Source organism: Centruroides sculpturatus, unplaced genomic scaffold, assembly GCF_000671375.1.
Source record: "Centruroides sculpturatus isolate CEXI.00-Female unplaced genomic scaffold, Cexi_2.0 scaffold711, whole genome shotgun sequence".
Lineage (NCBI taxonomy): Eukaryota > Metazoa > Arthropoda > Arachnida > Scorpiones > Buthidae > Centruroides > Centruroides sculpturatus.
The window spans coordinates 185168-199127 of record NW_019384941.1 but is presented as its reverse complement, the minus strand read 5'-3'; the positions used below and the strand labels follow the sequence as shown (position 1 = coordinate 199127).

Here is a 13960-nt window from a genome sequence, read left to right as displayed (position 1 = left end):
AATATTCTCTTCGTTGTAAACGATCGTTCCGGACACATCCATCTTGTAGAATGTAAAGATGGTTTTTACGCTTTCCGAATTATGCCAGTAACGTAAAACCTGTTGACTTGGGCCGGGTGTAATCAAATGCTTCAATCAGATATACAGGAAGCAGATACAGCAAATGAGTCCAACTCAAGATCCTGTAAAACACTTTATTCTTTGGCGTAAAAAAATCACCCCGTATACATAGTATAATCCAGAACATTTTTGTAAAATATGGCTATGTGAAAAGATTGAAGAAGATCAGACTTAAAAGAGATCAATGGAAATGTCGATAACATCACGCTAAATTAAAGTTAGGACAAACTATCGCTGATGTGGACTTTTATTCTTAAGTATCTATGGTCGAGGAGCTCGTAACTCGTGATGTATTGTGTGGAAGAAATGTATGAAAGTGGAATTTTGAGTGGAGCAGTAAATTGGTGGTAATGATGATAATGAAGCCTAACCCGAATCACACCGGTATCGAATTCTTGAACGTACAAAAAAGCACATTACACGTTCAAGTCTTTTCTCTAACTTTTTCTGCCCTGTGACCATTCAGAGAACCTCATTATAACAAGCCCATTATAGTTGACCCCCCTATAACACTGTTGATAATTCCGTTTTATATGAATTCCATGTTGTACGAGTCACTTAGATTTTACAAATACGTGAGCCATTCACACCCGGCACACGTATTTGTAAAATCTAAGTGACTCGAACAACACGGAATTCATATAAAACGGAATTATCAACAGTGTTATAGGGGGGTCAACTTGTATTAGTTTAGCCAGGCCGACAATGGACCTGCATTTGAATCTCTGAGAGAGGTTTTCTACGTTCACATCATCGAAAGAGAAATATTGAAAGATTATTGTTCAATTTGAAAAAAAAAAAAAAAAAAAAAAAAACAGAATCACTAAACAAATGAAAATTAATGACACTTCAAAACAATTGGTACAAAAAAATATATATTTGGTGTAGGGTTTTTCAATTTAGAAAATATAAGGAAATGTAATCATTTTATTTCTTATAGGCCTTTACATTTATAGTTTTTGTCGGAACTTTAGACAGAAATGACGAATCGAAATTTTACTGTATACAGTTTATTTTGTTTGTTAATTAAACCAGGATAAAAAAATACCCTGGTTAAACTTATTTATAACAAGCGGTATGGCGGAATACGGCTCTTCATACACGTTGCCATGCTAATAATTACACCATTCATTTTTATTTTCGTTATAAACAGTAAGTAAATTTAATTATATAATTTCACGTTATTTTAATTTCGTAATAATAATATAAACTTCAAATATAAAATAATTAATATATATATTTTTTTAAATAAATCATAAAAATATATTATTTTGGCTATTTTCGGGCGTGTTATAAAGGCGATTCAAGACGATTTCGGCTGACTTACGTGACAGCTAATCAAGGAAAAAGGGCGTCTGATTGCAAATAAGCAAAATTCTGCGTTAAAAATATAAAATAATGTGAACTTACAAGTAAGTAAATAGTTTGTAATACGTGCAATTAATTATATTTTTAATTATTTCTCTTGTGACGTCGATATCGTCGACTGTAATTGATCAGTAAAGGCAACATGGTCACACCATCACTTGACATGTTTCTTGTTATAATATTTAATATTTCTGTACATTAGAAATGATCATAACACAGAATAATGTAAATGAATGCCTTTATTCGTGTAAATGTTAAGTGATTTGAGACATTGGGAAGTATTTCATTCTTATGTTATAATATTTTGATCATTTAAACCTCAATCAATTAAAATTAAATTTCACATTTGTGTGTGCAGTTTGAAATTTTAATTACCAAATATTAATACTATGGAAATACACAACATTGCTGCTTTGTTAAAGAAAAACACTATCTTTTGGCACAATTGGGCCGAATTAATAAAATGAGTCGACGATCAGAACCGCTCCGAGAGTTTGGAGGTATTCGAGGTCGGTGGCGGATCAATTTCGAGTCCGGCAACGTCGGGACCGCTGGTCTAGGATTGCCGGATGTACTGGATATTTTCCGACTTTGGTCTGGTGACGGGAGGACTTTATTCTGAAAATGTTCCTATGATTAAGTATCTTTTTCGTTTTCCACATTTTAAATGAGTTTCTGTCGCTTTCGGAATAAAAATACACATTCTGGAATTGAGGTGTCATAGTGTTTTTTTTTTGGATAAACTCGTTTTATCCCAATTTTGCCCAGGTACCTGGTCCCCCTTATCTAGGGGAGGGGACCTCGCTGACCATTAAAGTGTGAGCAATACTCTCAATGGTAGAGTACTCTAGTACAGTATAGGCTGCACACAAAACTGCAAGTTCACGTAAGAGGGTCAGACTCGAGAGCGAGGAAGACAAAGATAGTTGGTTCCCATTGGGTCATACCACCAGAGCCCGAGCATTTAACTTGGGTCTAACTTGTCTCTCTGATCACCTCGGTGAATACTAGGTCTCCGACCTGCCTATGATTAAGTTACAGTCTTTTTGTACTCTGTAGTTCCATCTTGACGGAACAGAGGCAAATTACTTAGAGTTGTTATATGATGGCAACCCAATACTGGTTCACTTTACTAATCTGGATCAGATATTAATGTAACAAAAAAATTGGGTGAAAGGGGTTGTAAAATAAAATTAAATGTAACTGATTATACAATACATTTGAACAGAACTAATAAATAATACTTTGAAGTTTCAACAAAGTACTTTCATGTGTACTGTTTCTAACATACCACTCCTTCTGGCATTTGTTGGAACTGTCCTATCATCAGTCTGCTCCTGTTTGGGATATATAAAGCATCTTCAGAAAGAACTTTATATAAACCATAACACTGAATCCCTACAGCAGCTTGGAAATTGTTTTTTGAAAACCCAAAAACAAAATTTCAGCATAAATACATAAAGTTATGTGGAAGATAATTTAAACATTCTATTGCATACAGAGTTATCTCATAAATCCTGGTGTTCATTGATAGATGGTCCCACATATCTTAGACATTTCATCTTTTAAAATATAAGATTCAAACTTTATTATGTTCATTGTACACTATTGCAGCTGTGGCCATTCTGAATTAGAACACTTGAGTGGTGAATTCCTAACAAATCTGAAGTTGGCGTACAAAAGAAGCCAAAAACATTAGTCAATAAGAATAATTGTGCTGAAAAGTGTTGAAAGGTATAGTATTTTTATTATTAAACTCGGTTCCAGCTAAAATACCTTTAAAATTGCTGCTTGATGTATGTTTAGATTAAGGTACAAGCAATGTGCAAATAATAATTAGCTTTTCTCTTTCCATTCTAAATCTAATATGATAAAAATCAAACCTTTTTACTAGTAGTCACCTTTTATTCTAATAGGATCATCTTCATGCTATATAAAGATTGCATAAGTTTGATCTTCGTGTAACCTGTAGCTGGTCCTATGATAATTTAGTTCTTGTTCATTAAACTCTTATTGTTAAAAAGGTTTGATTTTTATCACAGTAGTAACCAGTTTGTTTGTTATATATCACTATTAACCAATCTAAACTAGTTATTTCTCTAATTGTAAATAGGTAATTTACTACTTATTAATAATACATTTAATATGGAAGTGGATACTTGGTGTTACAGTCTAAGTTAATTTAGTGGAAAGCAGAAGTTTGATTGCCACTCTAGATTGATCTTATCTTCCAGAATATTTTAAATATTAAATTTTGTACAAGATGTCTACTTAATCACTTTTCTCTACACAAAATTATAATTTTGAGTGTTACATGTTTAAAAAAAAATTTTTTCACTCTTTTTACCCTCTGGGCACTAAGGGAGCCTTTTTATCATATCCTTTGTGGGTTCAACCAGGGGTAATCCACCCTGGATATCCAGGATGGACCACACCTGAAAAATTCCTGGGGTTATTGACCTATCTGGATATATACCTGGTTTCCCAGAGCAGTGCTGACACCTTAGCCCAGTATTTTCAACCTTTTCTTAATAACTTTATGGCACTCTAACTTGGTAATTATTTTCTTATGGCATCCATGTCTTTATCAATGTACTTATTGTCGTACTTATTATACTTTCAATAATACAGATATGAAATATTAGGGTTCAACACTATTTCATGACACCCCTGAGGTGTCGTTGCAGTACACTGATTGATAACCACTGCATTAAAACATTTCACTTCAAATACTTTTTTAAATTTGTCTTCTATAATAATAATGTAACATATTCTTCATCGTGTATTAAATGCTGAAACAATCTATAAACAATAATCATTTGTTATAACTAGTGCCTTAAGGTAGCTACACACATTCAATATTTCCTGAATGCTGAGCAAATGTTTTCCATTCCTTGTTGGTATATTGTGCTGGATCAAAGGGGACAAATAGTCAATTATTAAGCAATTGTCAAATACCAAATATGTGCAGTCGCCTTTACCCAAGTTTTTAACATATTATTTGATTCATGTTTTGATAACCATGCAAACTAAAATGCAACCATATTAAATATATTCAAAAGCTACATTAAAAATGAAAATTATTAGATAAGACAAGGAAAATGATTTAAAATATGATAAGTTCAATGCAGAAGACTAATAATAGGACTTGAAATGACAGTTTTAGAAGAATCATTATTAAGTGATCTTATCGCAGGAAAAATGTATGAAAAAAAATTAAATTTGTATATATTATTACAGTTTGATTTTATTTTATCTAATATGCTACAAAGAAAAATAATTGTAAAGGATAAAAACAAAATAATACAAATAGAAAAAATTTCATAATGAGAATTGAAACTTACTATCATTTTAATGATCATGAGAATCTCATTAAAAGTTATGGTGCAGTAATTTGGTAATTATTAATTTTATTTTAATTAGATTTACTTCTGAATTTTACTCTTACCTTGTTATAGTAATTTGACAATTTGTTATCAAAATGGTTATATGTTTTTCCTAATTGCTGATTGATGATGACAATGATAATTATATAATAGAAATTGTGAAGTACAGAAAACAGTGTGTGTTAATATTGTTTAATTATTAAAGGTACATTTGCATTGTCAGTAAAATGTATAATTTTATGTTAAATTGGCATTATTATTACATCATTTTGATTTGTTATTAAATTAACAAGATAGTGTAATCCAGGGGTGGTGAACCTAAGTGAACCTGACCCCAAAGTGGCATGTCAGAATAAATAATTTGATGCATAACATAACATGCAATTTCAGTTTATCGCCTCATCATCCTTTTTCCAATCTGTTTCTTTACATTTATTCTAATTAAAGGATATTCGTTCATTTCTTTGAATATTGTTAATCAGTCTAAAACTTTGGCATGCATAATCATTTTTAAAGATAAGCATACTTCCTTTATGGCATGCGGATTAAAAAAGGTTTGCCATCCATGGTGTAATCTATCTTGTGGCAAAAATATAAGAATGACATCAAATTAACTTATGTGAATAAGTGTACATAATTCTGACAAAATGAGCATACTTGAAGTTTATTCTGTAAGGTAAATTTGATATAAAAAATGAATAGCGAGGTTGAGGTCGAAGTTTTAAACGCGAAAACGTGTACGTCGGACATTCAGCGCTGCTTTCCTGTAAGCCTAGAAGTTTGATAATGGCATTTGGATAGTCAGTGGAATCATGCTCAACATTCCAAACACCATTGTTAAGCTTCTAGGCTTGCAGGAAAGCAGTGCTGAACGTCTGACATACACGTTTTTGCATTTAAAACTTCGGCCTCAACCTTGCTAATAAAAGTTACATCAAGTTAGTTTATTACAAATTATTATATGAATGTTTTATTTTTGTTAAATTCTGTTTATTAATTAATTTTCATTTAATTCTTTATAAGTGATGATATATCAAAATCTTCAGATTTTGTGTAAAAACTGGTTTACACAATGTGACTACCACCAACATTTTGTTGATCAAAGTCACAATATGTGCAATTTGCTTCATTTGAACAAAATCGTGACTTATTAGGCGACCTTGCTTTGACAAGTCACATCTGTGTTGCAGAAAACATAATCTGTCGATCTTTTGCTCATTGTCATATCTTCCAACCAGTTGATGAGATTGTTATTCCGTGTCAGATTGCATTCTTGCCACTCGAGAGAAATAAATGTTCTTGCGCATGCTCAGAACAACTCATAAGTCATATTCCAGTGCATTGTGTAAATGTAAATGTCTGAATCATCGACAAATCTTATCCACATGTTCTTCTGTATGACAAAATGTTGGCAGTAGTTGCATCGTGTAAACCTTAGCTAAAGCATCAGGATAATAGGATTTCAGATATTGAGTATATTTTTTATTTTATTTCTTTGGGCTATATTAATATTTAAAACATAGACATATTTAATATTATGTCATGTTATATAGCTGTAAATTTTTTATTAAGCAGGTAATGTGAGAATTAGAATTAAGATGATAAATTTTTATTGAAATCTATATTTTTATTTAGCAGAATTAATGTATTTACAATTTATGTTGTACCGTAGCTATTTCTTGTGTATATTACTATTTAGTATTCAAATTTTTACGTCTAGTTTTCCTGTTTCCAGTATTACAGAATAATAAATTTCATCTATTTTCATTTAGTATCATTTGAAAATTGAACTCTTTTTACACATCTTTAGTCTGTCATTGGAGGGTGATTTATCAATTGAGTACAGTACAACCCTGGTTATCTAAATTGATTCGTTCTTCAGGTGATTTGGATAATTGAAAATTCAGATATGTATATAAAGAATGAAATTACAGCTCAGTATTGTGGACACACTGTATTTATTTAGAGTAGCATCCTACTGATCATTTGTATCTGCCACAGCAAACAGGCATCACTGATCATCCAATTGCATGATGTAAGAGAATTGCAGTATGACATCAGTGAGAGGGAGAGAGAAAGAGGAGGAAAAGTGGTGGTTCAGATAAGTGAACGTTTTGATAATAGGAGTTCTACTGTATATCATGTATTTACTAACCAAAACATTATTATTTTGCCATGATTTGTTGATTGAAAAAATACATTTTGTCTTTAAGTATTCACTAACATCATTGTAAAATTTATATTAAGTGATCACAGTAGTAAAATTACTTTAGCAAACTTGTAGAAAGAGTAGGCTAATTGAAAGATAATCAAAACAAATATAAATTAATCAAATGCTTGTTTTTCTGTTGTATATTTAATCTTGAACAACAATATAGAATTTTTCAAATTTTATTTTTTCTTGTGTTTAATAGCTCATTTTCTGAACAAGTCATTTACTTCTGATCATTTTCCAATATACAGTATTTTTGTTTTAATTTTCTTATGTTACACTTCATAAGAAAATTGTAATGGTTTAAGATAAATTTAAAATAAATAATTACTTTATTTATTTTTATTGAAATTAATTTAGTTTTTGTTTATATTTGATACTGCATGTTGTCCTGTATTTGAATTTAATCTGTTCGAGGCATTCTGCTTGTTTAAGAACATTGCAGTTTTGCATTTTACAATGTTGATTTTTATTTGCAATCTGAAGATGGGGTGATTCTCTCCTAAAAATGTTATTTTTAAATGAAGATAAAATTAACCTGAAAATGTCCAGCAAATAACTTAATATCAAACATTTCATTTTAATGTATATTTTCATTTGAATTTAATACATACAGATATAAATGAATTTAACATTGACATTTTATATTCTTAGTTAACAAATTGTTAGAATAAAAGTAAAATTTTTTAAGGAAATATTATAAATGCTCTTCATTTTACAAAATAAAGAGCATTATAAGCATTATTCTTATTATTCATATTACATATTTAGTTATAAAAATGTTATCAGCTAAATATTTTAGTGTTTAAAAGTGAGTGTATTAAGTTTCTGTCATTTGTGTAAGCATTTAGCATTTGTAAACAACAATTTTAATGGGTTTTTTTTATATTTTTAATTCACAGAATAGTCTTCTATGTCTAGAATTGATATCGATATTGAAACTCTAAAACAGTTATATTGTAAAATGTTAGTATTACAAAACTTGTGTTTCTTAATTAAACACAACTGAATTGGAAATAAAGATATGAAGGAATGCCAAGTGATCAATTAATTACACTACATAGTGTTTAAGAAACACATAAGAATAATAATGACATGGTTTCAGATTAGCATTATAAAACTTCTTGATTTTAAGAATTGTTTAGTTTTAAACTAAGATAAACTTAAGAGATATATTGTAAAAAATGTTATATTAATTATAGTTATTAATTACATTTAAAGCAGGAAGTAAAATGGAATTAATTTCAATGATACTATTGATTATAAAATAATGTAAAGCAAATTAAGGTAGCTTACATTCAAATAATTTAATGTTTCTAGGTTTATTAACATCAGATAAAAATTTGTAAGTACAGTACATTGGTAAATATGATATAAATGATTAAGTTTTAATTTTAAACATAATTCTATTGGAATAAATGATCCCTTCCCACATACTTTTCAGCATAGTTCTTTATTAAAACAAATGTTTTCAGCACCCTTTAAGGACTTGTTTCAGGTTTAACACTTACATAAATTGAATGTTTTAACAGACAATTCTAAATTCACCACATTCTTTGGTGCCATTGAATATTTCATTTTAGTAAAGAATTTTGTCCTGGAAAGAGTGTGGAAGGTGTTGTTTACTCCAAAAACTTTCCAGTTTGAAGGAAGTGTTTTATAATTCTATTATTTGCATAGTTATTTTACAAGTTAATCTACAATCTATCTGAAAATAACTGTATGAATCTAAATAATAACTTGTTGTTCTGCACTGGTTAATTGAGTTTTTAAATTACTAATTTTCATTAATTTTAATTGAAAATATAAAAACAAGTAACTTTTATAAATTACAACTTTGAAAAGAGTGACAACTGAATTAAAGAAGTCAGATTTATTAACTTTAAAACTTTTAAACTTTAAATTAACTTTAATCCATAAACAACTTTTGAATATTTTTAAATAAATAAAACCCTGCTTATAATAATGTAAACTAAATAATGAAGGGATGTTGGTATTTATATTTCCAATTCTAGTTGAAACTTTGAAGTATTTTCAATTAATGTATTCTTACCAAAGTCTATAAGTGTGACTAATTAAAAGTAATTTGCCTGTTTTAATAATTAAAATGTGTGCAAAATCCTTTAGAAATTATCATTTTCTTTATTTTCTTCCATTGGTCGATCTTTCTCCATCCGTTTTGATAAAATTTGAGAAATTTGTTCATTATAAAAACTTCAGCACTGATATATGAATTAAAGAAATAGGATTTGCGGTTGATCACAATTTGACATGCATGATGCAACATGACATATGCAACCAAGCGAGACATGAATATTTTAAATTAAAGTTCATCAATTCATTGATGGTTCATTGCTACAAGAGAAAATTACTTGATAAAATCTTTCATTAACGAATAAGTATTTCCGTATGAAAAATAAAAACTGTGAAATTATTTTAAAATTTTCTTACATGGTATTCTGGCTCTGAAACATCTCTGGGTAAAACTGAATTTGATATATTCTATCTTTTACAAAATAGTGATTGAGATAGCAAATACTTCTGTGTAAGAGAAACTGTTTTTACTTGATATTTCTTTTAATTTAAAAGTAATTATATACATAAAAAATAAAAAAGATAGTTCTAAGTTTAGCTAAAATACTAAAGCCAGTGCTAAATTGCAATACTTTTAAAGAAATCAGTCAAAATTTGATCATTAGTGTCATGGTGTGATCAATTGAAAATACAGTATATCTTTGTAAAAGGTGGCACCACGCATTTAGTATTCACTGATTGCCAAATAATTGCTTATTTGTCCCTTTTGATTCAGCGCAATATACTGACAAGGTTGAGAAACAGTACCAAACATTAAATTATTTACACTATTCCGTATTAACCAAATGTTTTCTCGGCAAATAGTGAATGTGGGGTGTCATCTTAAACTGTATTTGAGAGCCTAGAGTTGCCAATATCTTCTCCGTTTATATCAAAAATTTGGCAAGGTAAGGAAAATGCATGGGGATTTTTTTGTTATAATATACAGAACAAAGAGAATTGCATAAATGCTATATAAAATAAAGGAGTCAACATTTATTAACGGATCAAAATTTTTATTAGGACTTCCTCGTCCCATTATTAGATTTGATGTAAAAATAGATGATCTGATAATGGGATGAGGAAGTTCCGAAAAACTTTATATCGCATTCTCGCAGTTTTCTTTGTTTCTCTTTGCAGTCGGTAAACTTAGAAACTTGTCATACAGAACAAAGGGACAGCAATAAAAGAAATTGCTATTTTGTTCTTCCTATAAATACATTATTTGTTTACACTAATCATCATATTTTTCTTCATTTTCACAAATGTATTAAAATTGTTTGATTATATCAATAGCTAAATTACCCACATTTAAAATTATGAGTAATATAAACTTTAGAATTTTTAAAATATTATTTTACAAGTCTCATGTTTCTCTGACCTTCACACTAGTATAGATTTTGCATTGGAAAATGATTTATTTAGTTTTTTCTTTGAAAATTGCATTATATATAAGTTACCTGTATCATTTGAATTGAATAGAAAGAATATTAAATATGTTAATATTTACCAATGTCATATTAAAATTACAATAAATTTTCACGTTAGAGTAATGCTGTTATGTCTATTGATCTTTCTTGAATTGCTTTATGGTACTAAGAAAGTCTATACATGACAAATTTTAATAAGTGTTTACTCTTCTTTCAAATGTTTTCAGCCAAATACAACTCCGCTGTCTTTAGGCTTATACGTATTTGGAACACATTTAAAAACAAATTATTCCAAAAATGAATGTTTTAAAAATTTGATATTTTCAAAAGTGATGTTCTAAGATTCGTATGGATGATAAATTTATCAGCATTTTCAATTGGAGCTTTTGTCGATCCCTCTTCAGTAAAGGTACAATCTGTGACAGAGTTTACAGTATTTTTTCTGCTTCTTTGACGTCAATCACAGTAACAATCCTGACATTGATTGCACCAATAAGCAGGACTGTTATTGTGATTGATGTCGGGGAAGCAGAAAAATAAATGTAAACTCTGTCACAGATTGTACCTTTACTGAAGAGGGATTGGTGAAAACTCTGATCCAATTCGAAATGCATATGTGTCTGGGAACTAAAATTGCCTTCTGAGTAATTCTGAAGAGGGATCGGCAAAAGCTCCAATCGAAAATGCTGATAAATTTATCATTCATACGAATACTGTATATATATACACAGTATAATAAATGTATTTGTCAAAAGTCAGTAATTTTTCCCATCAACTCTGGGACAATGCTCTTTCATGTCCCCTGTAACTCTGTCCATATAAGAAATATGTTTGTTTTAAAAATGTGTATTGTATTGATTCTAAGTGTAACTTTGATACTTGATTTAAACCTATGAAGTAGTATCATTCACTGGATAGTTTATATTGACACACAGAATATAAATCTTTAAATTGAGTGCATTCAATTTGAATGTGTTGACACTTTTCTTGTTCAGTAATATTTATGCTTATCACTAAAGATCCATCACTGTATTGGCAGATGGTTTTAGTATCAGAATAGTTTATATATATTCTGAATGTTTTTGATGTTATAGTGGTTGTTATTATTAAAAGGTAGAAGAATAAAAATGGAATATAAAATTGCTTTAAAATGTGGGATCCATATCTGTCATAAAGCGATGTTTATTCCGCACACTCCTAAATTTGTTAAATAAATTTTACGCTTTTGCCGAAAATACTACTTTTACTTTTTCGTTACTTCATTTTCAGCACATTCTAAATGTAATTTTTCTCTGGTTATATTTCATTCCATTTACATCATTACTCTCTTAATACCAGTATATGCAAAGTGAATATTGTGCTATCAATTTACTTTTTAATTATCTCAATTACATGTAAATGAACTTGGATTTAATTGCTGTTTGTGATTCGATTAATTTTAGGATGCCGTCTTCTCCGTTATTGATTACTTTAACCAATTATATGAAAAAGTTATGCTCTTTTGATAAGTCATAATAATAGCTTATCAAATAAAAAATATTTTTTAGAAAAAATTCATTATACTAATGTAATGTGTCTTGTTATTTTGTAAAAATCTAATACTGAAAGTTATTAATAATTCTCTTAATTGCAGTAATCATTCTTACTTATCATTTGCATCTCATTTTCAGTCATGACAGAGAACACCAACATATAGAGGAAGTAGCATGAATTTTACATTCTCTTAATGTATATTAATTGAATTGTAATTATCTTATTAAATTATGGAAAAGAATTGTAAGATATAAAGCAAATCAACAATTCTAAGTATTAAAATAGATTGGTTAATGTAGTTGGAGGATAAGGAACATAAATTATGAGAAGGGTTTAGATTGGGTTGGAAACGGAATTGCCGCAGCAGTAGACTAATAATCTATAAACATATATACTAGATATATCAAGTTTTGGGTTAGTCAATTTTCAGGTTTAGAATAATGAGGGGAAGTCTGCAGTACTGTTTATTTTACTAATAGAACAAAGAGAATAGGAGCATAAAAAGATGCTCTAAAGAAAGGTAAGATCTCTACTAGTCTCAATAAAGAGGATATAATTTAATGGAATAATTAAGTTACTAAACAGTACTGCATTTAGATGAGACCTGCAACATGTTAAGTTTGAATTTTAGAGAGAATTTACATGAAGGGATCACTAACAGAAAGAGAATAGAAAGCCTGCTTAAATAACTCCTAGAAATGGTTGGCTAGTAATGTTTGTCTTTACAATATTTAAGAGAAAATTTGAAAATGGACAATCAAAATTACTTTTAAACGCAGTTGAAAAGCATGAAGTTAAACATTTTGTTTTAACAATTTAACAAATGAATACAACGTGTTATTTAATAATTTTGATAAACTCATAGTTAATTAATTATAATAAAACAGGAAAAAACATTCTACAAACTTCAGTATTTAAAATTAAAATTATTATTAAATTTTTGTTCCCTTTCAAAATTTTGTTACTTTTCATTTAATTTGACAGTAATAATGTCTATATTTAAATAAATAGATTCTAAAACTGAATATTTCTGAAATCTTTAATTAATCAGACATATCTTTACAATTTCCTAATGATAAAATTAAAAAAATACTTCTTAAAATAAAGTCATCTATTGAAAACAATACAATAAACATATTAATCATTTTGTTTTAAGGAATAAATTTTTTTTACTTTTTACATATAGTTGTTCTGTTAAAAATTAATTTATATAGTCTATAAATAAAAAAATTCTGTAACAAGCAAAATACAAAACTTAGTTTCTATAGCAATATTTAATTAGAAAAAGCAGTTTTTCGTTATATGCTTTATTTGCTTAAATGTTTTTCATTACGTTTATCAGCACAGTTATCTGAGACGAAACTGTAACTGAATACACTACTTTTCTTATAGTTTAATTTATAAAAGAATGTTTAAAATGACAGCGTGAATTACAGAATGATTTTTCGCTGTTACCTTTTCCCATTTAACTTCAATATGAGACAAATCATTCATATTAAAACATGCATAAACATATTTTTATTCTAAAAACTATTGTGTGTATTAGCTGTATAATAAATGATATAAGAACAACAATTTTTACATATGATTAAATTCACTAAGATATAAAAGGAGGCTTGAAAGTGATAGACCATATAAATCTTTTACATACTAAAATTCACACCTTCCTCTCACTTTCTAGCATTTACTGATTAAAAAGGAATGTTTTCAGCTACCTTCAGTGGCCTGCACCAAGTTAAGCAGATTCTATATCGAATGTCTACGGCAGGTTTGAAGTTTGGTAGAATCACTGGAGGTTTCAGATATAAATAATCACTGGTACTGTCTGTCTGCCTGTT

General features: G+C 28.8%; 1 protein-coding gene across 4 annotated transcripts in view; it reads left to right on the top strand.

The window, feature by feature from the left end:
- The first annotated feature begins 1396 nt into the window (after positions 1-1396).
- The window catches only part of LOC111632130 (ubiA prenyltransferase domain-containing protein 1 homolog), a 32263-nt gene continuing 19699 nt past the window's right edge, over positions 1397-13960 (top strand). Inside the window, exons 1-2 of one of the 4 annotated variants that reach the window (XR_002757813.1) lie at positions 1397-1532; positions 3103-3222. The gene's annotated coding sequence lies outside the window, so the exon portion shown is untranslated. Of the gene's footprint in view, positions 1533-3102; positions 3223-5801; positions 6348-13960 lie in introns of those variants that run through there. The other 3 variants (XM_023376500.1, XM_023376499.1, XM_023376503.1) reach the window with 3 other exon arrangements.